Genomic DNA, 27,442 nt, shown 5'->3' on the forward strand with positions numbered 1-27,442 from the left:
CTCGTCTATCAATATATCCAATGCCTATAAAAATAAAAAGGAAGGTAAATCTAAATCTTTATCGGAAACAGATGCTAGAGTTTTATCCTCTTTAAGATAAAATATAAAACTAAAAAAATATATTTCCCCTTCTAAAGAGAAATGTGTATGTGTGGTGTGTGACTTCTCTACAGATATGTTTGGAATATGCAGGAATACGCAAATATAAACATACACACATTTTCATGTCCAAAATATGTTTCTTAAAAATATATTTAATGTTTGAAAAGTTCATGAGAAATTTGTACAGAAAAATGTATGTCTGGTTACAGACTGGTTTCTTTGTGGATATCAATAGAAATTTTTTAGGATTTCCATATAAATAACTTTTTTCTTTCTTTTAACATGAAAATTGTACATATTGAATCAATTGCAAGGATATGAAACAAGGAACAATTTCAGAAAATTCTATCACTTCCAGTTTTCTTTCTATATTGAATAATATTTCTACTAAGATTCCTAATATAGGTAAGTTCTGAATAGCTTTTAAAAAAATATTTTCCTAGTTCTTTTTATTCATCAATAGTTTCTAAATTCGAATTCAAATATCAGAGTAGTAGAGCAGGTTATTAAAGCAAGAATGTAGTTGAGATTGATAATATTCTGTTTCTGCAGCTTAGTGAGTTAAGATATTGGGGGCAGCATTACCTTTTTTGTAAGTAATTTATGCATGATACATAAATCCGAAAGCTAGACCTCCAACCTTGGCAGACTAAACATATTTCCACTGTTTCATCTGCCTGGTTTATTTCTTGATCCCCTTTCTGAGGTTGAAGGATTGAAACAAAAGCTCAAAAGTGGCTGTGCAACTCTGCCTTCTACCCGTATCTTTGCCAGTACTGAATTCTCTCCCATCTGTGCCTGTTTGGCTGCCTAAAGCTGTCCTCCAAATCAATAGGCAGACTGGGACTCTTAGCAGATATGTATACATAAACACTTAATTTTACTGAACAAGTAGAATCTGCATAAACTGTATCATAGAGGGCATACACATAAAAAAGTATATTGATTTTTAAAAATATGAATATATTGTAGAAGTTGAGAATAGAGGGAGGAAACAAAAACTTTAAACAGCTTGTTGGAAAGCTATTTGTTGAATCTATACTCTGCATTTCAAGAGGGATTTTATGCAGCATAAAATAAAATATAAGGTAAATTGGAGAGCAAAGAATGCAAGCAAAATAAAGATATGCTTTGAAAGTCTTAGAAGCAATAAATATTTCCAGGAATATGAGCTAAAGCTTCTTTGTAAATGGATATATATTTTAACACTCTATTGCCTGCTGACTAAGTTGAAAGAGGAAATATTCTGGTCCAAATAGTAATCATTGCTGACGAAAGGAGTACGGACGTTTATATGCAGAGAGATACTTTTTGTCCCAGAAATAAATTTAAGATTTTATTATGCGGTTGCCTTCTTTAGGGACATTTGGAAGTGTAATGAATATTGTCTCCTCTAAACTTATTTTTGTTCTTGGTTCAGTAACTGCAATATAAGATGTGATTAAAATTTTAGAGCCAGTTATTTCAGCCAACTAAGCACATTCCTTTACCTTTACCCATATGGTTATTTCACTGGACTTCCTACCGCCATCCATATTCATACCCATGGCATTCTTTCATAAAGCCACCCTGTGCGTTTATTTCAATATGGTTCAATACCTTTCTTCACAGGGCTGTAATTTGTCTCCTCGTAAACAGTTTTATTGTGTTTGTGGATCATGCAATATCTTCTGGGGAAAAAAAAATCTCTTAATTCTTAACTTTCAGTAGTATTTAATGTCCTCACTGCAATGGAATATAGTTTTTCTCAGAAGAAATAAAATCACAGTTATTTCAAAGACTCTTCCTACTTTCACCTCCACAAAATTGAAGGGAAATTATGTAAATGATTTGTGAATAATACAGCCCACCTCTTGTATTAAACAAGGAAGCATTGTACTTCAGCATTTTTCTTTTGCCTTTTTAAAAGGCTCTTTCCTCTTAAATGCAGGCTAGCCACTTTCCTCTTTTTACTCTTGCTATTGCCTGCTATGCTCTAAGATATACATCTCTCTTCGATAAACAGTTTAGACCACATTGCTTTGCTTTTAATTAGGAAATTATTCTTGAAAAATTCAGCACTTGTTTGGTAATTTTTCCCTCAACATCTGGTGCACAGATTTCCTTGAAACCTTTGATTTTTGAGAATTTCAGTCCTATTTTATTTTATCTCCTTGTAGGAAGGTGACAACAGAAGTATCATCAGTGCTTAATATTTTAGCCTTCCTAAGATCTTGATGAAATTCCTCTCTTGATTTACTATGTCTTACCCTTCCAGTGTTAGGATTACATTGCCTCAAGCAGTTCATCTTAACCACGTTATCACAGCGTCTCTCTCTCAGACTCACTGTGTTCAGACTCCATCCACCTTTGTTTCTTCATCTAATCAAGATTTCATTAACATGTCCTTCAAAAATTGAGTTGTAACTCAGTTTCCCTTTTCTATACAGCTGTCAATCGATGCAAAATAGCAATAGGTATTCATATTTTATAAATTTATGGAATGCATTTTACCAATTAATTTATAGATAGTTCAATGCAGGATAAGGTTAATCTTTGGAAAAAATTGATATATAAACATACTTAAAACGGATAAATAAGTAATACATTATTATCTAATTGGGTAGGATATTTGCATGATATTTGTATAATGTTTTATATTGTCACATTCATTAAAATTAGCCTTGTAGTATGAATAGTGCATATATATCTCAAAAAATTACAATTGAGAAGAAAGGCTAAAGAAAAACATTAAGTATATAGTCAAAGCCCCTGGCAAAGTTTGAAGCCAGAATAATATCAGACAAAATAGAGAGTAATAGAAAAGCATTGCTAAATAGAGGGTAATTTGATAATGATTAATGATACACTCATCAGAAAGATGTAACTACAAAGAAAAATGTAATAATCTATAATGTAAGATTTTAATACACCACTCTCAGTACCTGATATATGAATCATACAAAACAGCAAACATCATGAAAGTTTAACCAATTCAATGAGCAAGCATGATCCGGTAGACACATATAAAACACTGTGCTGACACTTGCAGTATAATTTTTTTAGAATACATCGAATGGTTTTTAAAATTGACTAAATGCTGAGCCGTAGAAAAAGTCTTAATACATTTCAAAGGGCTAAAATCTTACGTCATATTGTCTTTGATCAGATAGAAAATTCCATATATCTGGGAGTGTACTCTTAAATATTGCTTGAAAAAAGTTACAATGGATATTTGAAAATATATTTACCTGAAAAACAAACAAACAAAATTTGTTGGACCCAGCTAGAGCAATTTTTAAAGGGAAGCTAATGGCTGTAAATCCATATGCTAAAATTTAAAAAGTCTAAGATATCAAAATGTTATGCATCCATCTCAAGAAAATGATATGCAAGTTAAATTCTAAGAAATTAGGACAATGGGAATAATAAGGATCGAGCAGAAAGTAATGACATAAATAATACAATAGAGGAAATCAACCAAACAAATGGCTCTCTGGAAAGATTAATAAAATATATTTACACTTTCTAAGACAAATCAAGAAAGATGAGAGAAGACAAAAATATCCAATCTCAGATAAAAAAGAGGAGAATACTATAAATGCTAGAGATATTAAAAAGATAAAACTTAATGTCAACAAATGTGAAAAATTTAGATTTTATCATATTGCTTGAATTATGCAACATCAAAACTCACACAAGAGAAAATAGAAATCCTGAATAGCTTGCTATTTTAAAAAAAATTGAATCTATATTTAAAAATCTTCCAACAAATAAAACTACATAGCATAATTATATTACCCATTATTTCTGGCAAATATTTAAGGAAAAGATAATTCCAAAATCATGCAAGTATTTCTAGAGAATAAAGAGAGGAAGCATCCAAATACAGTTGACCCTTGAGCAATGGGGGAGTTAAGGGTAAAGACACTACATGCAATTTAAGTCTACATATAACTTATAGCCAGCCCTCCACATATGCAGTTCTTCCATATCCTTGTTTCTTCTGTACCTGCAGTTCCACATTCATGGATTCAACCAACCCCAGATTGTGTAGTATTGTAATATTTACTACTGAAAACTCTGCTTATAAGCGGACCTGCACAGTTCAACCCTTGTTGTAAAGGATCAACTGTACATTTTAAAAAATTAAATAAATTTGGCATGTAACATTGTGTAAATTTAATGTGTATATGTTTCTTTGATACATTTAGATGTTGTTGTGTGATTGTCATTATAGCAATATTTATCGTATTACACAATTACAGTATGATATTGTTGTCTATATTCATTATACTCTACATCAGATTTTGATAACTTATTTACTACTTCTTGCACGTATGTACCCTTAAACAACACCAGTCTTATCCCCCAACCCCCATCCACTGGTAACCACCAATTCTCTCTTTTTTTTAAAATGAATTCGACTTTATTAGATTTCACATAGTAGTGATATCATACAACACTTGTCCTTCTCTGTCTGACATCTCACTTAGCATAATGTGCTCAAGGTCTATCCACGTTGTCACAAATGGCAGGATTATCTTCCTTTCTCATAACTGAATTATATTCCATTGTGTATGTATGCTGCATCTTTTTAATCCATTATTCCTTTGGTGGACATTTAGGTTGTTTACGTATATTGGCTAATGTGACTAATGCTACAATAAACATGGAATGCATGAAATTGAAATTCTGTTTTCATTTTCTTTGATTATATAACCAGAATATATGGATCATATGGTGGATCTATTTTTAATTTCTTAAGGAATCTCCATATTATTTTCCACAGTGGTTCGACCAATTTACTTTCCTGCTAATGGTGTATAAGGACCCCCTTTTCACAACATCCTTGCCAGCACTTGTTGTTTCTTCTCTTCTTGATGACCACTCTAACTGGTGTGAGGTGATATTTCACTGTTTTTTTTTTTATTATTATTTTTTTTCGGTACAAAAAATGATTTTTGTATGTTGATTTTGTATCCTACAACTTTACTGAAATTATTGCGTAGTTACCACCATTTTTGATTGACTTTTTGAGATTTTCTGTGTATAAAAATGTATTAACAAATAATGATAATTTTACTTTTTCTTTTCAATTCAGATGTCTTTTGTTTCTTTGTCTTGCCTAATTGCTCTAGCCAGGATTTCTACTTCTATACTGAATAGAAGTGGTGAGTGTGGGCATCCTTGTCTTGTTCTTGATCTTAGAGGAAAAGCTTTCAATTTTTCTCCATTCAGCATAATGTTAGCTGTTAGTTTGTGGTATATGACCTTTATTACATTGAGGTTTGTTCCTTCTAAACTCAATCTGTTAAGGGTTTTTATCATGAAAACATGTTATATTTTTGTCAAATGCTTTTCCTGCCTCTATTGAGATGATCACATAATTTTTATCTCTCATTTTATTGATATGATATATTAATTTATTGATTTGCATAAGTTGAACTGTCCTTAAATCCCATGGATAAATCCTACTTGGTGATGGTGTATAAACCTTTTCATATGTTCTTGAATTAAGTTTGCCCATGTTTTGTTCAGAATATTTGCACTGATATTTATCAAGGATATTGGTCTATAGTTTTCTTGTGGTATTGTTATCTGGTATTGGTAATGGTGGCTTCATAGAATGGGTTTGGAAGTGTTCCCTCCTCAAGAACAAGTTAAGAAGACATTCTATAGACTAACAAAACTTAGTATTTAAGATGATGTGGCATTGAATAAATGATAGACAAAGGTCAACTGAAAAGAATTAATGAGTACACTAACAGCCCAATACTTATACATAATCTTAATTTAGGACAGAGACAGTGGGGAAAAATGGTATTTTAATAAATCGTGCTGAGTCATTTGAATGTCTATACAAAGGACAGTAAATCTTGGCTTGTTTTGGTAATGTCACCCCCATACTCAAACTTGATGATTTGATCCAAGGACTCATAAGAATTGATAGCAGGTTTTATATATATATGATAAGCAAACAGATAAAGAACAACAGAAACACGAAAAAAAGATAAGCATTGGGCAAACTTCTGAGGAATAAGGTACAGGCTTCCATGTTCTTCCACTTCTGGTACTGGATAGAATGCATTTATCTCTGGCCTGTGACTTTCTGGGACACATGAAAAGTGTCCCTTCTCAGGGTGTTGATGGAAGGCTGGTCACATAAGCATATCCTGTTATGTGACCAGCGATGGTAACTGAAACACAGGAACCCCAAAATGAAAACTAGTGCACATTATCGATCTTGGTGTTTGTGCAAAGCAAAACTGATAAGTTGATATGGCACAACTTATTTTTCCAGATAAAAAAATCATCAGTCATTAACATAAAGAACCTTCCAAGGAGCACATTCTTGGGAGTTGGCCAAGGGTTCATGATGGTTCCAGGCAGCTTTGAAGACATGTGAGGACTGAGCAAACAGACCTGTTATGTTAATTCTTTTTCACACAATCCTATTTCACACCAAGAATTAATTATAAGTAGAGTGTAGATTTAAATAGAAAAACAAAGTAACAAAATTTATAGAAGATAATAGATATCACCTTTACCTTAGAATAAGGAATGATTTCTTAAATGGGGAACACAGTGTATAACCATAAAGCAATGACTGACAAATTAGGTTTAAATTAATAATTTATATTCATCAAAAATAGAGTTAACATTTGTAAAAGGAAAAGCACAGATCAGAGAAGACATTTGCAAAACATATACCTAATGAAAGAACTCCCACAAATCAGTGATAAATCAGCAGAGAAAATGTGCAAAATACTTGAACAGGCTTCACAAAAGAGAATGTTTAAATAGGCAATGAAAGTATGAAAGTTTACTCAGCCTCATTACTAACCAGGGAAATGCAAATTTAAAACCATAATGATATATCACTCCTTACCCACCAGATAGGCTAAAATTAAAATGCTTGAAATTAAGAAATATTGGTGATGATATGGACAAATTAAAAATCTTATGTATTACTGGTGGAAATGGGATTTTATATAGTCACTTTGGAAAGCTGTTTGCCATTATCTACTGATGTTAATACATTAATATCCTTTGATCTAAAAAATATTTTTTCTGAGAGTATAACTAACATAAATGCATGTATATGTTTGCCAAAAGATACACATGAAAGAGTGGATAGTAGTAGCATTATCCGTATAGGCCAAAAGCTAGAAAAAACTACACTGTACATCAAAAGAACAGATAAATAATTTACGGCTTATTATATGAAATATTTTACACAATGATAAAAATAATTGAAATCTACTTGCATATATTCACATGGAAGAATTTTCCAACATTATGATGAGTGAAAAAACTAGATAATAGATGTATATTATGTAATTCAGTTTATATAAGGTTAGAAACAAGCAAAATAATAACTGCAGTTTTTGAAATCTGGTTAAAGACTACCTTTAAGGAAGAAGGAAATGATAAATATTGGATTCAGGAAGGGAAATTCAAAGTGTCAGTGTTACACTATTCCTTTTTTTATGTTACACTGAAACATCTTTGTTTATGTAACAGTGGCCATCTTTCATTGAGCAAATTACTTTATCTCATTTGAGTTTAGAAACTGTCCAGGAAAATAAATTATATACTTATTGTTTTTTAAATGTGTGCAATTCAAAACAACATGGTTGATTTGATTAAAAATCAATTTCATTATAAGGGTATGAGCTAGCTTAAAGAAATGAAGGAAAATTTCAACCAGGCTTTGGAAACCACGCAAACCAGAGTAGCTCTTAGGATTCAGTTTTCAGTAGTAAATTAACATGTTCTTCTGTAGGTAACACTGGGGAAAAAAATCAGCTCATTTCCTTCCTTTTGCCACTATATTAACTTCTTATTGTAACCTTAACAAATTTCCACACACTAAGTGGCTTTAAGCAACACATATTTATTCTCTTAAAGTTCTGGAAGTTGGAAGTAAAAAATGGATCTGCAAGCAGGTGTTTTTCCTGTAGGCTGTAGTAGAGACAGTGTTCCTCGCCTTCTCCAGCTTCTAGAGAATACCTACATTCCTTAGCTCATGGCCCTTCTCCATCTTCAAAGTCTGCAGTATAGTGTAATCTCTCCCTGGCATCTACTTCGATTCTTATGTATTCTAACTCTGATCTTCCTGCCTCTCTCTTATAAAAAACTTTGTGATTGCATTGGACCTGCCCAGACAATGAAGGATAATCTCCCCTTCTCAAGATTCTGCAAAGTCTCTTTTACTTAGTAAGATAATATATTCGCAGGTTCTGGGGATTAGGATATAGACATCTCTGGGGGGCATTGTTCAGCAAACCATGGTCATTTTGATTAAACTGGGCCTTCTAAAGGGAGAATTTATTTCAATTATTCCATATGCCTAATTTTTCATGAGGAATGTTCAAGTACCAAGATTGAGCAGACAATCAAATTCATATAATATTTCAGGGATTGCTGTTATCGTGTGTGTGTGTTTTTGTGTGTACAAATCATAGCTTTTCAGGTTTTATAGGGTGTGATTAGGTTAACATCCCCTCATGTTGTGATCACTTCAAAGAAATGTGATAGTCACATCACATAAAATTTAGTGTGCATATCAAAACTGATGACACCACTCGTGCACCAAGAGGGTAGGTAAAGGTCTATTACTAACATAATGAGGCTTTCTGGAAGGAACAAGGCTGACTCTCAAGCAGGTCTAGAAATGGCTTGAGACGGCAAGGAAAAGAGACTGGCTGGGATTTTACTGTGGTTAGAGGGTAGGACTGAGTTGATGGTTCTCCTGCACATGCAGCCTAGGGCAAAAGGAGGGAGCACTCAGGCCCTTTTATCAGCTGGCCCAGATGAGGGGCGAAAAGGAAAGGGAGTATCGGGCCTGAAAACTCTATGAAGTATCTCAGGTCCCGTGAACAACTAAGATTTAGTTGTAAGATAATAGAATGCTTCCCATCCCCCTACATCTTGCCACCAATCAACAAGGTTCCAATGTGTTAACAGTGGATTACTCAGAGAGCCAAAAGGCACAGACAGTATTTAAGAATTTCTTAAGGAAGCCCCGAGACAACAGGGAAGAAAGAAAAAAGAGAGTAAACATACTACAGGAAATTTAAGCTCCAGGCATCTATGCTAAAGCAACCACTGAACATGCCAACAACAAACCAGTTTATCATAAAACCTCATTAAAAACCCAATTACCTTGGTTCTTACTACTTGATACATTATGTCCAGGTTTCACCAAAAATTTACAAGTTGTGCTAAAGAGCAAAGGAAAACACTGAAGGATTTTGGCTAAGCTAAGGACCAGTCGTGCCCACCCGGCTGCTGGAGCTGTTCTGCTGCAGTACCAGCTGAGCGGAACCCAAAACAGACGTAGTAACTCCACTCATTGGGCAGAACTTAAGGCCATCTCATAACTCTGGCAAATACTCCCTTAGATTAACCTTGGTATATTTTTCTACTGATTCTTGGGCTGTTCCCAATTGCCTCACTGTTTGATCTGCCCTTGAAAAATTAAATACTGGCAAATTGTAGACACCGTTCTTTGGGGCCATGAAATGTGGAAACAAATCATGGCTATTTATATAAATACCTGGGTAATTCATGTGGATGTCCATGGTAAAAGATCATTTTCTGATGCAACTGACTAGAAACAAGCTGCTGATCAAGCCTGCACTCCTCAGATTGTGACAATTACTGCCTAGATCAATCATCGTACTAGACATGGCAACATATCCACTACTATAAACTGAGCTACCACTGTATGCTAGACCTGTGACTCCCGCCAAAAGTTTACTAGGTTATCTCCCAGTAGACTAGATCTCATTGCACTAGGTGTTTCCCGTATGTGTTCCACATCTGCAGATTGACTATATCAGGCCTTTGACCCCAGCTCAAGGCCACACATCATGTCTCACCACTGTTGATACCTTTTCAGGTTGTTATTACTGTTCCAGTCTGACCAACTGACCTGAGCTACAATGTGGTGCCCCTTGAAACTACTCTATCATTTTTTTTTACTTTTATTAATCATTTACAGTCTAACAACGGTATTTTTTAATCACAAAAGCAATTCAACAATACACTGATAGTTAAGATATTCAGTGGACCTTCTTCACTTCCTATCATCTACTGGTATCTTTTATTGTTGCACATTGGAACATCTTCCTCCAAAAATGACAAAAAGACTTCTTAATCTACCTCCTCCACCTCTTTGTGGTCTATACACATTAGAAAGACAGTTTCGGGCTTCCCTGGTGGCGCAGTGGTTGGGAGTCCGCCTGCCGATGCAGGGGACACGGGTTCGTGCCCCGGTCCGGGAGGATCCCACATGCCATGGAGTGGCTGGGCCCGTTAGCCATGGCCACTGAGCCTGCGCTCCGCAACGGGAGGGACCACAGCAGTGAGAGGCCCGCGTACAACAAAAAAAAAAAAAAAAAAAGAAAAAAAAAAATAGAAAGACAGTTTCGTTGCTGAATGCAGCTACCTCCAGGAAGGAATAATCTCTTCTTGGTTGCTTGCTGGGTTGCTATCAGGATAAAAATAGGAACATTAAATAGACCTATTTTGAAATTTTATTATTTCAGGCTCTCCTGTTTCCCATGGGAAAATCAATCTCCTATGCCCTCTATATTTGATTTTTTTTCTTAAAGCCTATATTAAATAATAATAAATGATAATGAAGAACTTTGTACAAACAATTAACAGACTTCTACAAATTAAAGAGATATTATTAAGGTTTTTGTTGTTGCTGTTGCTTTTGATATTTTTGCTTTTTCCTTTGATTGGAAGTGATCGTCTCAAAAATGTAACACATATTAATAGGGGTTGAGGATACTTCTGATCCCTACCAAATGGTGGAGCAAACAGGCACTTAGATATTTGAATTTTTGACACACAGAACATACAGCCAATCACAAAGTGGATATGTCAATACATTAAATTCTAGAAACATCTATCTCTTTCTTTTAACCTCAATATTAAATATAATTAAGTGAAACGACCATTGGTCATTTCCTAAATTTGCCATTCGTATGGGCTCACTTTCTCTCTCTCAATGACGCTAGATTTTCCCTACATTTTAGAATTATTTCTGTTCCAAAAAAGCCCTGATTTTCTTCTACGCTGGTGCTGGTTTCCTTTATTTCACTTGCTTTTTTTTTTTTTTTTTTTTTTCAGTTTGCTGACTTGGTTTGGAAGCCAAGATTCTGCATCAAATTGTATGATTCTTAACTAGATATGAGTTTGTAAGAGCATTTGATTTTCATTATTTCTCGGCTATGGTATCCTGGTTTACACCTGGTTGAATTCATTTTGTCATATTCCCCTATCTTTATGGAGATAGAACGGTGCTCAAAAACCAATTTCTTAATTTATTAATACATTAGTGAAGAATCCTCACAGATTTTTGACCCTCCTTCTTCAATTTTTCCACCTTACCTATTATGACTAAGGGTTGGGAGGAGAGAATAAACTTTATTGTCCCAGGAAATGATTGGGCCTACAACCATGATGAAGGAAGAGAGAAAGTAGATTTCAGGTACATGCATTTTATTAATAAAGCTAAAGTCAAAACAGTCTTTTAAATCTTGATGTTGGCACATGCCCTGTGCACGCAACCAAAATTATGTTTTGATGATAGAGAATAAGAGGACATACTCAGGGTCATTATCTGTATGTTCCCTAGTTCTTCCAGAAAAACTAAGTGGCATTGTTTTGTAATGCTTTACTTCACCAATACATGTATGCTTTGAATGTTTTTAACTCAACATATCAAATGTTAAAGTGACAAGAATTTATGATGTATTCCATTCAAGGATGACCTTAATAAAGTTTGAAAACTAATCTTCAGAATCTCTGTATCCTTGGGATGCCACTCTACTTAAGGAAATAAATCTCTGATGAAATTTAGCCTGGTATAACAGAGAAAAGCCCTAATATGGATTACTTTTGGAGCAGTTTGCCATATTTTATTCTCCTTTCCTCTGTCATGATTTACCTTAATACAAACCCTGAGAGTACCATCATTTTCCATTACAGCTATTTAAACAATAAATTAATTTATGCAAATGTGCTAATAATTTTCTTTCTCTGTTAATATAATTACTTTTGAACAGGGTCGTTCTGGAGATATAGTGGTTCATATCACACGAATGACAGTAACAGGGAATTTACACTTTCCACATTACACTGGGTCATGTAATACTTTGGTTCTTCTCAAAATGTGTCCCATAAAGAACAGTTACTCTGAATTTACAACTGGCTCTTTTCTGACCATTAAGTTAAATGGCAGTTGTTTTGTTTTTCTCAGCCCTTGGTTTGTCTCTCAAGACTTTCTCATAATTTACCTTCTTGTAAATACAGACATGCAGAAACACAAATGACTATTAAACATGCAACTAAGTATTAAACTTTATACTAATTAGGAAATAAAATAAAACTATAACAGATATATGACACTTAAAATATTTTTAAGGAAAGATACAGTTGACCCTTGAACCACATGGGTTTGAACTGTGCAGGTCCACTTACACACAGATTTTTTTTTTTTCAATAGTAAATACTTCAGTACTACAAAATCCCTGCTTGATTGAATCTGAGGATGCAGAGGCTCAGATAAGGAGGAATCATTTATGTGGAGAAACCTTAAATACAGAGGGCCAACTATAAGTTGGATTTTCGACTGCTTCGGGGGCTGGTGCCACTAACCCTTTGCTCAAGGGTCAACTGTATTTTCATTGTAACTGAATAGAATATATACTGGTAAATGTCTACTGAAGATACACTTTTCTTCCTCCTTAGTAAAAAATTTTTTCTGAATTTTTATGGATAACAATGCATCTGTTAGGAAACGTTTTTATTTAACAGTTTAACCTTTATGATGTATAATTGATGTACAAAAAATTGCATGCATTTAATGTATTCATCTTGCTGAGTTTGGACATATGCATGCACTGGTGATATTTCACTACAATTAAGATACTAAACACATCCATCTCCTCCAAAAACTTCCTTCTGTTTGTGTGTATGTGTGGTAAGAACACTTAATGTGACATCTATCTTATTTTAAAGTGCACAATAGTATATGGTTAACTATAGGTACTATGTTGTACAGTAGATTGCATCTGGGTTTGGTCATGTGATGTAGTTCTAGCAAATGATGTGAAGGTGATTGTGGTGATGAGATTTCAGATAAGGCTGTTAAAGACAATGTACCAGCAAAATTTCCTAGAAAGTGCTTTATCTTTGCCCTTCCTTTCTTCCTTGTTTCTTTCTGAAAATTGGATCACAAGTATGGTGTGAGAGCATCTTTCTTATACTTGAGTATTAAAATCAGCAAATCATAGGATGCTGGCACAATGAGATAGAAAGAGACTGAGTCCCTGATATCATGGAAGAGCTACAGAAGCCTTGTACTACCTACTTCTGGACTTCTTTTATATAAAAATTAAGCATTTATTGTATTCAGTCACTTTTATTTTAGGCTTTTTGTTTTATGCAGTTGCCTAATTCAAATGCATGCACTAATTCTGGGGAAATAGATTAAACAATCTCACTGGTTGTTTTGTTTCTGCATTTAGGACAATTACTCAAATGTTTTGAAATACTTAAACATTGTGCATTTTAATTACCTTTATGCAAAATATAAGGTTTTTCTCTTTAGCTTCTTAGTTTATGGACCTTTTTCTCCACTTTATTGAGATAATTTACATATAACATTGTTCATTGTTTAAGGTGTACAACATGTTGATTTGATACACTTATATATTGAAAAATGATTACCACTACAACATTTATTAACACCTGCATCACAATACATAGTCACCATTTCCTTTTTTTTGTGGTGAGAATATTTAAGATCTACTCTTTCAACAGCTAGAGTATATTCATTATGCTGTGCATCAGATCCCCAGACCTTATTCATCTTTTAGCTGAAACTTTATACTCTTTGACCAATATCTCCTCTTTTTCCCCAACCCCCTGCCTCTGGTAACTACCATTTTAGTCTGTTTCTATGAAGTTGACTTTTTAAAAATTTGTATATAAGTGATAGCATACAGAGTTTCCCTTTCTCTGTCTGACTTGTTTCCCTTAGCATAGTGACCTCAAAGTCCATTTATATAGTTGAAAATGACAGGATGTCCTTTTTTCACATGGCTAAATAATATTCCATTGCATATATATATACCATATCTTCTTCATCTGCTTATCCATTGACTGGCACTTAGGTTGTTTCTATATCTTGGATATTGGGAGAAAAATGCAGCAATAAACATGGGAGAGCAGATATTTCTCTAATATTCCCTTTTCATATTTTTTAATCTATACCCAGAAGTAGAATTGCTGGATCATATGGTAGTTCTATTTTAATTTTTTGAGGAACCTCCATACTGTTTTTCAGAGTGGCTGAACAAATTTACATTTCCACAAACAATGAAACAGTGTTCCCTTTTCTCATCAGTATTGCTATTTCTTGCCTTTTTGATGATATCCATTCTAAAAGGTATGAGGAAATATCTCATTGTGGTTTTGATTTGCAGTTCCTTGATGATTAGTGATGTTGAGTACCTTTTTGTGTACTTGTCTGTTTGTATATCTTCTTTGGAAAATTTTCAGTTCAGTACCTCTGCACATTTTTAAACAGGAGCAATATACACATTAGACCAGATGGACTTAACAGATATTTATAGAACATTCCATCCAACAGCAACAGAATACATGTTCTTCTTAAGTGCATACAGCATATTCTTCAGGATAGATCATATGTTTTGCCACAAAACAAATCTTAAATTTAAGAATTTTGAAATCATATGAAGCATCATTTCTGTACACAGTGGTTATGAAAGTAGAAAACAGTTACAAGAAGAAAACTAGAAAATTCACAAAAATATAAAGGTTAAACAACATGCTTATAAACAATGAATGAGTCAAAGAAGAAATCAAAAGAAAAATTCAAAAATATCTTGAAACAAATGAAAATGAAAACATGACATACCAAACTGTATGAAATGCAGCAAAAGCATTTCTAAGAGAGATATTTATAGCAACAAATACCTTCATTAATAAAAAAGAAGAATCTTGATTTGTCTTCTTCCCTCATACTCACATCCAAATAATGAGAATTCTTCTGGCTTCTCCTTGTAATACATTCAGATACCAATCCTTCATTACTATGTCTCTTGCTACCATCCTAATCTAACCCCACAGCACCTAAATTTCTCTCCTAGGCCAATGCAATAAAATTCTAAGGGATCTTCCTTCTCTTACTCCTTCATTCTCCTGTCCATAGAGCAGCTAGAGGAAGAGGCTGGAGATGATGGGATTTTTAAAAGCTCCCCCCAACAATATATCTGCTTTTATTTTTATTTGATTGCCTCTTCTTCAATTGTATTTTATTTGTCTTTTGCCTCTCTCCCTCTCTAGTTATTAGCATGCTCTTACAGAGGCTTATTTCTATTGTTTTTGTTGTTGTTGCTGAATCTCAAATACTACTATAGCATCTGACACATAAAGATTTTAATACACTTTTGTTAAATGGATGCATGGATTGTGAAACTTGGAATAAACCTATATGCTTAATATCAGCAAAGTGTTTAAATGAATTATGGGAAATCCATTCAGTGAACAATTTGCTGCTGTATAAATAATTATGTAGCATATTTTGTTTTATTTTAAATGAAATTTACTTTTAAGAAGAGATTTAGTTTTATTTTTAAAAGTTGTATAGGTAGTACAGAGAGTTCTCATGTAACCCAAACACAGTTTTAGCGGTTATTAACATTATTACATTTGTATGGTACATTTCTTACAAATAATGGATGAATATAAATACATTATTATTAGCTAAGCATATTTTATTCAGATTTCCTTAAATTTTACCTAATATCTTTTTCACTCCCAGATCCCATCCAGAATATCACATTATTCATAATTTTCTATCATTTGTCATTCCATCATTCAAGTTCATTCATCATTTCTCTTTCAGGTCCTCTTGGCTGTGCAAGTTTTCCAGATGTTCCTTGTTTTTGATGACTTTGACAGCTTTGAAGAGCACTGACCAGGTATTTTATAGAATGACCTTCTATTGAGATTTTTCTGATATTTTTTCTTACCGTGAATCAAAGGTTATAGTGTTTGGGAGGAAGAACATAGAGGTAAAGTGCCATTTTCATCACATAATACCAAAGGCACATACTATCAACATGACTTTCAACAGTTGGTGATGACCTTGAGCACTTGGCTAACATAGTGTTTGTCAAGCTTCTTTGTTGTAAAGGGACTCTTGTTTACCGCTGTCATGCTGTACTCCTTAGAAGGAAGTTACTATGCTTAGCCCACAGGTGAGGAGTAGGGAATTATGTTCTGCCTCCTTGAAGACAGAGTATCTATGTAAATTATTTAGAATTTTTCTACATCGTAGGTTTACCCTCATTTTTATTCAGGTTATTTATTTATATCAGTATGGACTCATGTGTACTTATTCTACATTTTGGGTTATAATTAAATGTAACTTTATTTTGTCATTCAAATTACTGAAGAGCTTTGAATTTTGGGAGGTTTTTCAGTTGTCTCCTGTGTCATTTGGCATACTACAACCATTGTGGGTGTTATTTTGCATACTTCCTTACTTTCTGATATTATGAGTTCTCCTAGCTCATGTATATTTCATAATATCAGTCATTTCTCTTAGGAGCATGGGTTTTTAAAATTGGAGAGTGGTGTTAGAAACCAAGACATAGGTGCTAGGTGTGCTTCTTGCCTATTGTCATTGCTTTCAGTTTTCCTCAACTGACAGAGCAAGGAAATATATGCTCTATACTAACATATATATATGCATGTATATCTATCAATATATGTGTATGTTACGGACTGTGTTTATATTAAGCTAAACTTGATCTCATAATGACGTCTCAAACTCTAATGTATCCGTTATCAAATGAGTCATTCTAGTTCCCCTCTCCTTGCTTATCTGCAATTTCCCTCTTTAACAGTGAGAAAACTGGCTTCAATTGTCTGCCATCCATTTACTTAATTGTTCAGTTCCAGTATATATTTATAGTAGTACCAGAATTGTTAACCAATATCCTCTGGGGTTTAACTTTATCAGCTAGTGTACCTTGCTTATATACAGTTTATTTTGTCTTTAATTTTAGATAGTCCACTCATTTCTAAACTTAGGTCAGTGCCTGTTTTCCCTATCTAGTTCTGTGAGATTTCTTCATACATTTGTGTTATATTTGGATTCTTGCTTACCTCATATTGTGAATTAGGAAGTGTTCTCTCTGCTTCTATTTTCTAGAAGAAGTTGTGGAGAATTGGTATGATTATTTTCTTAAATGTTCTTTAAATCATTTGTAAAACAATCTGTGCCTGATTATTTCTTTTTAGAGGGCTTATTAGTTATTGAATCAATTTCCTCAATAGATATAGGCCTATTAAAGTTATGTATGTTCCCTTGCATGCTTTTTGGTAGCATGAGTCCTTCACACAATTGGTCTATTTTATCTAAGATATCAAATTTGTGGATATTGTGTTGTGTATAGTGTTCCTTACCTCCTTAACAATTTTAATAAATAGAAAATATACTAAAGATAAATACTTTGAGGTGGAAACTCCATTCTATCTCATTTTTGCTTGCAGTTGTTGCAAATGAAGTGACTGACAAAAGCATTCCTGTTGGGTAATTAAAAAAAAACAACTAAAATTTAATTTGGGTTCTAAAACACATTTTAGTCCCCAGTAAAACTAAGAAAGATTATCAAGTCATATATAAATGTTCACTTTTCCAATCGTGTAAAAATTAATGGGATTTATAAATTAAAGCAAAAGTCTTTCAAAGGTCTTTCTGGCTTTCAAGTAAGGAAGTAGTCACAAGAAATTAAAAGTTCAAAATAAATTTTAAATCCCTTATTGAATATACGGAATATCAATATGGAAATCCGGCTAAATTGCCTTTCTTCAGGAACTAAGCATATATTGTATAATTAGAGTGATGTAATGTGCTACCATGGTAACACAGGAGTTTATATTCTGCAGCTGAATTTCTAAATGGAAATAATAAAACTCATCAATCATTTTTATTTTCACAAAGTGGTCAATAGGATCCTTACATTTCACATTTGCATGTAGTATAAAACATACATTCATATGTGTGGCAAAAGGTATTATTGCATTTTTGTTAAGTATAGACATCATAAACCATAAGAACACTCAATTCAGTACTCAGATTTCCTTGGTTAAATTTAGAACCATCTCTACATGAATGTATGACAATTTATGTTTTTAAACATACAGCTGTCTATAGAAATAAAAGGATTATAATTTATTGTGCATTTACTCTGAGCATAATTAGCTTACATATTTGAGATGTTATATTTAATTTCATCAGAAAACTTTTTTTTTAGGTATTATTATCTCTATTTTCCTGGTTTAAATGGGTATGACACTTGCCAAATCCATACAATTAATAAATTTATGAGCTATGCTTTAAATTCAGGTATTCTTGATCTCAGTCCCAAATATAAATCACTGTACAGTACCATCTATTATAATAGGTTTTCCAAATACATAAAATAGGAATTTGAAAGTTATACATTGTAATATTATGATATATCCCTGAGAAAGTTGTTACAAGTAAGCATATAATGAATATGAAATTTGTTATTAAAATGTGGAAGATAATTTTTTATAAAGTAAAGCATTAATCTCTTTTATAAATGTAGATTCATATAGAAGATTCATTTATAGAAGACTATGCCTATACCCATCAAAATCTATGCTGCATTCTTAGATTTACCACTTAACATCTAGGTGACATGAGACAATTTATTCAAGTGTTTTTTTTCCTAGTTTTATTAAAAACAAAATAAATATAATAAAAGTATATTGATTATGGGTTTGTTGGGAGGTGTATTAAGGTTATCCAGAGAAACAGAACCAATAGAGTGGATGGATGGATGGATGAGTGGATGAGTGGATGGATGGATGGATAGATAGATAGATAAACATATAGATATAAGAAGATTTATTATAGGAATTGGCTCAGGTGATTATGGAGACCAAAAAGTCCCATGCTCTGACACCTGCACTCTGAGAACCAGGAAAGCCAGTGATGTAATTCAGTATGAGTTTGAAGGATCAGAACCAGGAGCATTGATGTCAAAGTGCAGGAGGAGATGTGTGTCCCAGCTCAAGAAAAGAAAGCAAATTCACTCACCTTTCTGTTCTATTCTGACCCTCATTGGATTGGATGCTGTCCAACCATATTGGTGAGGATGTACTTGGTTATCTTCTTTACTCAGATTCAAAGACCCTCACAGACACAATCAGAAATAATGATTTTACAGCTGTCTGGGCATCCCTTAGCCCAATCAAGTTGACATGTTAAATTAACCATCACAGGTGAATTAAGTGAATTAATGCATATAAATTACTTTTGAAATTGCTTGCTGCTAAATAAGCAATAATAAATATAACTGTTATCTACAACACATGCTATCAGATTTCTTGAGTTGGGATCATAAAAAGTTAATCCATGAGTTTTGTGGATTTGCTGTAAGAAATGTTTGATGTATTACTTCACTAATGTGATTTGACATAAGGATTTCTGTTGATTATTTACACAGACTTACTGGGAAATATGGAGGATAATTAATATAATGAGTGACATCATCAAGCAGCAATAATTTAGCTGGAATCACAATAGTAGATGCAGTCTAGGAATAAGAAGTATGAATTTTACAAATGTAAATTTGTCTTTATATAATACAAGGAATGTCCCATATAATGGTCCGAATTACCATACCACTGTACTCTTTACTATCAAAAGATTGCTTTTCAGGAGTAGCATTATATTTATTATTTTATATTAGCTATTAATAAAATGTATCATATTTGCAAGATCTGACTTGAAGAGGACAGATCATACTTTTCATATATTTTAGTTCTGACGTGGCTAACAGCATGATCTATCATCCCATCTTATGTGAGAGAGCAAGTTACTCCATAAAATATTGGCAGTGTTTGAGTAGAGGATTTTGATGCACAGATGAAGATAATTAGAAAAAAATAATTAGTAATTAATAATTATAATTAATAATTAAAAGCTGTTTGGACCAAAATCTTGTTACCAGAAAAGGAAGGCATCAGACAGGAGAAATAAACCACTCACATAATATTTCTGAGCCTCGGTATTTGCATATACCTCCACTACACATATAATTTCAGGGCCTCAGCAATCATGGTGAATGAGGGCTTTTATTTCTACCAACTAACTAGTTTTAAAAACTTTACCAGACAACCTCTCTTTTTCCTATTGAAAAGAGAAACAACACATTTCCCCTGGTGATCCTCTTGATTAAGTCTTTATTTACTATGTTACAGATAATGGCATATGGGTTGGAGAGGATAAACTAAACATAAACAGAGTGGTATCTTCTTCCTTTTCAGCAACTGCTTTACTTCCTTCTTAGACTTTATGACATTATATCCTAAATATTTATTATTCTTTGTCTCTAGATTCTCAACACATACTCATTCTTCAAATTTTAATATTTATGTACTCTCAGTGAGGTTCTGCATCCCTAACCCACTTCCACTGGTTGTCTCCAACTAGTTTGTTTTCTCATTTGCCTAGCATTATTTGTATTAACATTTTCAAAGCATCATGACCTTTGAATTTTTTGTTGTTGTTTATTGAAGATAGTTGACTTAAATATTAGGTTCAGGTACAACATAGTGATTCAGTATACATTATGCACCATAAAATGTTATTACTGTATTATTGACTATATTCCCTGTGCTGTACATTACATTCCTGTGACTTATTTATTTTATAACTGGTAGTTTGTACCTCTTAATCCCCTTCACCTGTCTGGCCCATCCTTCCACCCTCCTCTGCTCTGGCAACCAGAAGTTTGTTCTCTTTATCCATTCATCTGTTGATGGACACTTAGATTGCTTCTATATCTTGGCTATTGTAAATAATGTTGTGATGAACATTGGGGTGCACGTATCTTTTTGAATTAGTGTTTTTGTTTACTTCAGATCCAGAAGTGAAATAGCTGGATCATATAGTAGTTCTATTTTTAATTTTTTGAGGACCCTCCGAACTGTTTTCCATAGCGACTGTACCAATTTACATTCCCACGAATAGTTTCCTTTTGTCCACATCCTCACCAAAACTTATAGTTTGCCTTTTTGATAATAGCCATTCAGATAGGTGTGAGGTGATATCTCATTACAGTTTTGTTTGCATTACCTGATGATTAACAATGTTAAGCATGTTTTCATGTGCCTGTTGACCACCTGTATGTCTTCTTTGAAAAGTGCCTATTCAGGTCCACTGCCTATGTTTTTAATTGGATTTTTTTATTGATATGGAGTTATATGTGTTCTTTATATATTTGGGGTATAAACACTTCATTGGACATATAAGTTGCAAATTTCTTTTATCATTCAGTAGGTTACCTTTTGTTTGTTGATGGTATTCTTCACTGTGCAAAAATTTTAATTTCCATTTGTTAATTTTTTCTGTTGTTGCCCTTGCCTGAGGAGATATATCCAAAATGTACTGATAAGACCAATGTCAAGGAGTGTACTTATTGTGTTTTTATCTAGGAATTTTATGGTTTCAGGTCTTACATTTATGTCTTTAATCCATTTTGAGTTTATTTTTGTATATTGTGTGTGAAAATGGTCTAGTTTCATTCTTTCACATGTAGCTGTCCAGTTTTCTCATCACTACTTATTGAAGAGACTGTCTTTTCCCCATTGTATTTGCCTCCTTTGTTGTAGATTAATTGACCATATGTGTTTGGGTTTATCTCTGCCCTCTCTGTTCTGTTTCATTGAGCTGTGTGTCTGTTTTTGTGCTGGTACCATACTGGTTTGATTACTATAGCTTTGTAGTATAGTTTGAAGTCAGGGAGTATAACGTTCCAGCTTTGTTCTTTTTTCTAAAGAGTGCTTTAGATATTCAGGCTTTTTGTGGCTCCATATAAATTTGGGGTTTATTTGTTCTAGTTCTGTGAAAAATGCCATGAGTATTTTGCTAGAGATTGCACTGAATCTATAGATTGCTTTGGGTAGTATGGACATTTTATCAATACAGTTGACCCTTGAACAACAACAGTTTGAACCATGTGGGTCTACTTCTACACAGAATTTTTTCAATAGTACATACTACAGTACTACACAATCTACAGTTGGTTGAATCTATGGACATGGAACCATAGGTACAGAGGGCCAACTGTAAAGTTATACAGGGATTTTTGACTGCATGGGTGGTTGGTGCCCCTAACTCCCATATAGCTCAAGGGTCAACTGTATTAAATTTTCTGATCCATGAGCACAGTAGATCTTTCCATTTATTTGTGTCATCTTTAATTTCTGTCATCAATGTCTTATAGTTTTTAGAGTACCAGTCTTTCACCTCCTTGGTTAAATTTATTGCTAAGCATTTTATTCTTTTTGATGTGGTTGTACATGGGATTGTTTTCTTCATTTCTCTTTCTGATAATTCACTGTTAGTGTATGGATATGCACCAGATTTCTGTATATTGTCTCTTGCAACTTTACTGAATTCATTTATTTGTTACAACAGTCTTTGGAAGGAATGTATAGGGGTTTTAATTTATAGTATCATCTCATCTGCAAAGAGTGACAATTTTGCTTCCTCTCTTCCAATTTGTATGGCTATTATACAAATTGCCTGATTGCTTGCCTGATTGCTGTGCAATCTTGCCTGATTGCTGTGACTAAGACTTCCAAACTCATTCTACGAGGCTAGCATTGCCCTGACACCAAAACCAAACAAAGATACTATAAAACAAAAGAAAATTACAGGCCAGTATCCCTGATGGACATAGACAAAAAAAATCCTCAAAAAATATTAGCAAACCAATGAAGGGGGCTTGTCCTCTCAACACTGGTGCGCAGGGACAGGGTGCCCAATGGGGGATTTGAATACCTTTCTCCTAATAAAGGATTTCCGAGTTTGTGATACCCCTTTTTGCTTGTGGGTTGACAGTTGGAAGTGTGGGTCCTGACTATAGTGCATCTCTGCCACTCCTACTCATCTCAGTGTGTTGTTTCTTTATATCCTTAATTGTAAAAGAGGTGTTCTGCTAGTTTTTTAGGTTGTTCTGAGAGAGTTGGTCTATATGCGGTTTTAGTTTTGTGTCTATGGGAGGAGTTGGGCTTAGGAGCATTCTACTCCACCATCTTGATCCTGCCCTTTGAATTTAATTATTGACAATTATATATACACACACGTGTGTGTGAGAGAGAGAGACAAAGCTTGTTGATTCTATTTAATCCAGAGAGTTTTGAAATTCACCATTATTAGTTAATTTATGTATAATTTGTTAAATACTAAATACTTGTATACTAAGAGTACTATGTTAAATAGTGAAATGGAGATTATAAAGTAAAGGAGAAAATTAAAACCCACATAGATCTTGGAGTAAGGTAGGCCTGGCTTTAAATATCAGGTTTGAAAATAGACATGTAATTTGAGTCCTTTTCACCACCTGCCCATTTACTGCTATGATACAAAGCACAGTCATCTCAAACCTGGATTCTTACAACAGCCTCTTATAGCTCTTCCTGCTTTAGTGCCTGCCCCCAGGTTCATTTTCAACACTGCATCCAGGATGATTCTTTAAAACAAAGTCAGGGCTTCCCTGGTGGCACAGTAGTTGGGAGTCTGCCTGCTGATGCAGGGGACACAGGTTCGTGCCCCAGGCCAGGAGGGTCCCACATGCCGCGGAGAGGCTGAGCCCATGAGCCATGGCCGCTGAGCCTGCGCGTCCGGAGCCTGTGCTCCGCAACGGGAGAGGCCCGCGTACCGCAAAAAAAAAAAAAAAAAAAAAATCTTTTTTCTCCTCTAAAGAAAATACTACAGTGGGGAATACTTCTCACTCACAATAAATGCCAAAATTCTTGGAATGGTTTATTAGGTTCTACAAACTGTGCTTTCCACACTCCACCCCTAACTCTTTGATCTCATCGCTTACTACTTTTTCCTGAGTCTCCCTCAGGCCCCTCACCTACTTCAGATCTTAACTCAAATGACACTGTTTCACAGAGCATCTCCTAGCTACACTATCTAAATTGAGATTACTCTTATATACTACCTGTGCCATTTCCCTGCTGTATTTTTTAGAGCTTATCAACATCTATATTATACATTGTATTTATTAATACTGATATTTTCTTTATATTGCCACTAGAATGTACGCCACATGAGCTTTTGTTCTGTTTTATTGCTTTATTCCCCAAGCCTAGCCTAGTAGGCACTCAAGAATAATTTTTGAATAAAAGAATAAATGAATTGCAGTGCTGCTAATTTTTAGATATGTGATGTCAAATTCTTCTCAATAATCTGAGCCTCAGAATCTTCATCTTTTTAAAGACCATAATATTATAATTATCATAATATCACTGTGAAGATTACGTATAATTCACCAAGGGCTTAGTGTAGAGTAAATGATGGTTTTATTGGTAGCAATTATTACTATTACTGGCTATTATTATGTCACTACTACTAATTATTATTCTATTACTAGTTATTATAATAATCTAGTTGATTTTTAGCTACCTTTTTGTTTGAAACAATTACAGTAAAGAAATACCCTCAAATGAAACCAAATCTGATTTTTAAAGTATGAATAGAATAATATCCATCCTCCTATTGTAAAAATCTAGAAAACCAAACAACTGTTAGATGACAGTTTTCAAACACTGGATGACAGTCAGCAAAGAACTGTGCTCTATCACTAAGAGAAGGAAAACCTAGGAAAGCCCTGGCTTTCTGCCTGGAGACAATCTCCAGGCAGCAAAGCTGAGAAGGGAGAAGAGAGTCCAGCAGTTTTTTTGAGTTGAAAAGACAAAGAACAGAGTTCAAGGAAGCAGACTGAGCAAGAATTTTCAGGGCAAGTGCTGGGAAGGAGAGAGATGCCGAGACAGAGCTTCAAAAATCAGTAAAGCATCCTCTTGAGCTTATATCCACTGGGTGAAATTTCATGAATTCAAGCAAAGAACAAATGCCAGGAAAGAATAATTTCAGGAAAACCATGAACCACACAATTCCTAGAACACATAAAGGTTTGTAAATCATTCAAGTTCACACCAGCCAGAGTAGAACAACCTTATGAATATATAGAGCGTTCACTAGACATCAGAAAGTTCACTGCTTAGTAGTAGACTATAGGCTTTATTCCAGAAGTTCCCTGAAAAAAAGTGTATAAATAAGCTTCAAAATGTTCAGCTGATCTGTAGATAACTGCCTGCCAGAACAAAATTAAACTCTTTAATTTTTTTAAGTTCAGCTTTTAAAAATATAAAATTAGAAATCCTTTCTCATCATTAAATTTACTAATCAGACAAATAAGCAAGAAAATATTACACATAAAATGAGAAAAATAGCCAATAAGAGCATGATTCCTAATCATAAATTCATAAGGTATAAATTCATAAAGATTATGAATGTGCTCAGGGATTTAAAGAAAACAATGAATATAATAAGGAGAAAAAGATATTTTAAAAACCCCTAATATCTGAAATAAAACTTTTCTGGATGGTATTATTCACAGAGTGGACACAGTAGATTTAAATAGTAGTGAACTTGAAGATATATCAATGGAAATTATCTAAATTAATCATAGAGAAAAAAAGACTGATTATCTGCCCTATAATTATGCTTAAAACATAATTAACAGCATCAGTGACTTGTAGGACAGTATTAAATGTTCTAGTGCATGTATAATTGGAATTGACAAAGGAAGGTTGAGGAGGGAGGAAGAAAACACATTTGCAAAAGCAATAGCCCAAAATTTTCCAAATTGGATGAAAACTATAAACCCAGAATTCCAATTTAGTCTGTGAATGTCAAGCTGGAAATATATTGTTTTAAAAAAATGAACAAACATACACATCCCAATTCATATCATAAATTATTTCCAGAAAGACACATTATGTATAGAAAATCAGAGGTAAGGAAAACCAAATAATCAATGCTGCTGTATTCAGAAGACAACAGAATGATATATTTGAAGTGCTTAAAGATTAAAGAAAAAGTAAAAACTTTTCGAGAATTCTGTGGTTTAGCAAACATATGGTAAAACCATAACATGAAATAGTACTCAGCCATCAAAAGGAACCAACCATTAATAGATGGGACAACTTAAATAAACCTTAAGAGAATTATGGTGTATGAAAGAAGATAATTTCAAGTGAATACTTTATGATTCCATTTATATAATATTCATAAGATGATATTATTATAGAGAAAGAAAACATATGTGTGGTTGCTAGTGGTTAAAGATGGGGGTAGTTGAGGATGCCTTTAAAGAAATAGGAAGGGGAAAAGGAAAGAAATAGGAAGAAAGGGATTTTAAAAGGGAGATTTTGATGATAGTAGTTTTGTAACTTAATTGGGGTAGTAGTTACATGAAGCTACACATATAATAAAATTGCATAGATTTATACACACACCCACACAGAGAAACACACACAAATGTGTGAATATGTAACTGGTGAAATCTGATTATACAAAGTGGATTGTACCAATTGTGTCTTTGATGTTGTACTATACATACACAAGGTATTAACTTTAGAGGAACCCGAGTGAAGAGTGTATGTGGCCTTGCTGTCTATTTATTAGTTACTTCCTTTGAATCTATAATTATTAGATATTATAATAAATAGTTTTTGAAAAGTGAGGCACATAGAGATGAAGGATAAAAAAGGGAGCCTAGATTTTTATATGAAAATAAAATATCTTTCAAAATAATGAAATACCAAATTAAAAAAGTTGACAGGATCTACTATGACCATTAGATCTGAAGTATAAGAAATGTCAAAAGAAGTTATTTAGCTCAAACAAAAATAATATTAAATAAAATCATGGATCTATGCAAAGGAATACAGCTCCAGAGTTGGAAAATATGTGAGTAAATATAAAAGACATTTTCATATTTCTAATCTCCTTGAAAGATAATTATCTATTTAAAGCAGAAATAACCGTGTGGGATTTAGAGCATAGGTATAAAAAGTCTGTGCCAACCCTAGGACAAAGGATATGAGGATACTGGACAAACTTGGACAAACTGGGACCAACACTAGGATAAAGGATATAAAGGTGCAAAGGAGGAATACTGATAGAAATCTGTAACAATCTCTTCCCTTTAATACACTTTTGCTAAATCTTCCTCCGGTAGACATTGTGGGCAACCTCCCACCAGTTTTTGGCCACTATATTTTCTGAATTTAAGCAAAATCTATATAAAATAATTTTACTATTAACAATTTACATGCAAAATTGTTATACTATCAACTTACGTTAATAAATAGGGATGCATCAATTAGAATAATTATATGTATTATA

General features: G+C 33.6%; 1 long non-coding RNA gene across 1 annotated transcript in view; it reads left to right on the forward strand.

Annotated features, from left to right (window-relative positions):
* Positions 1-27,442, forward strand: part of LOC137227615 (uncharacterized) — a 415,363-nt gene that overhangs the window by 125,837 nt on the left and 262,084 nt on the right. The window contains exon 3 of the long non-coding RNA XR_010944938.1: positions 16,040-16,115. This is a non-coding gene — a long non-coding RNA (uncharacterized lncRNA). The remainder of the gene's footprint in view (positions 1-16,039; positions 16,116-27,442) is intronic.

The sequence above is a fragment of the Pseudorca crassidens genome, chromosome 1, assembly GCF_039906515.1.
Source record: "Pseudorca crassidens isolate mPseCra1 chromosome 1, mPseCra1.hap1, whole genome shotgun sequence".
In the NCBI taxonomy this organism is placed as follows: domain Eukaryota; kingdom Metazoa; phylum Chordata; class Mammalia; order Artiodactyla; family Delphinidae; genus Pseudorca; species Pseudorca crassidens.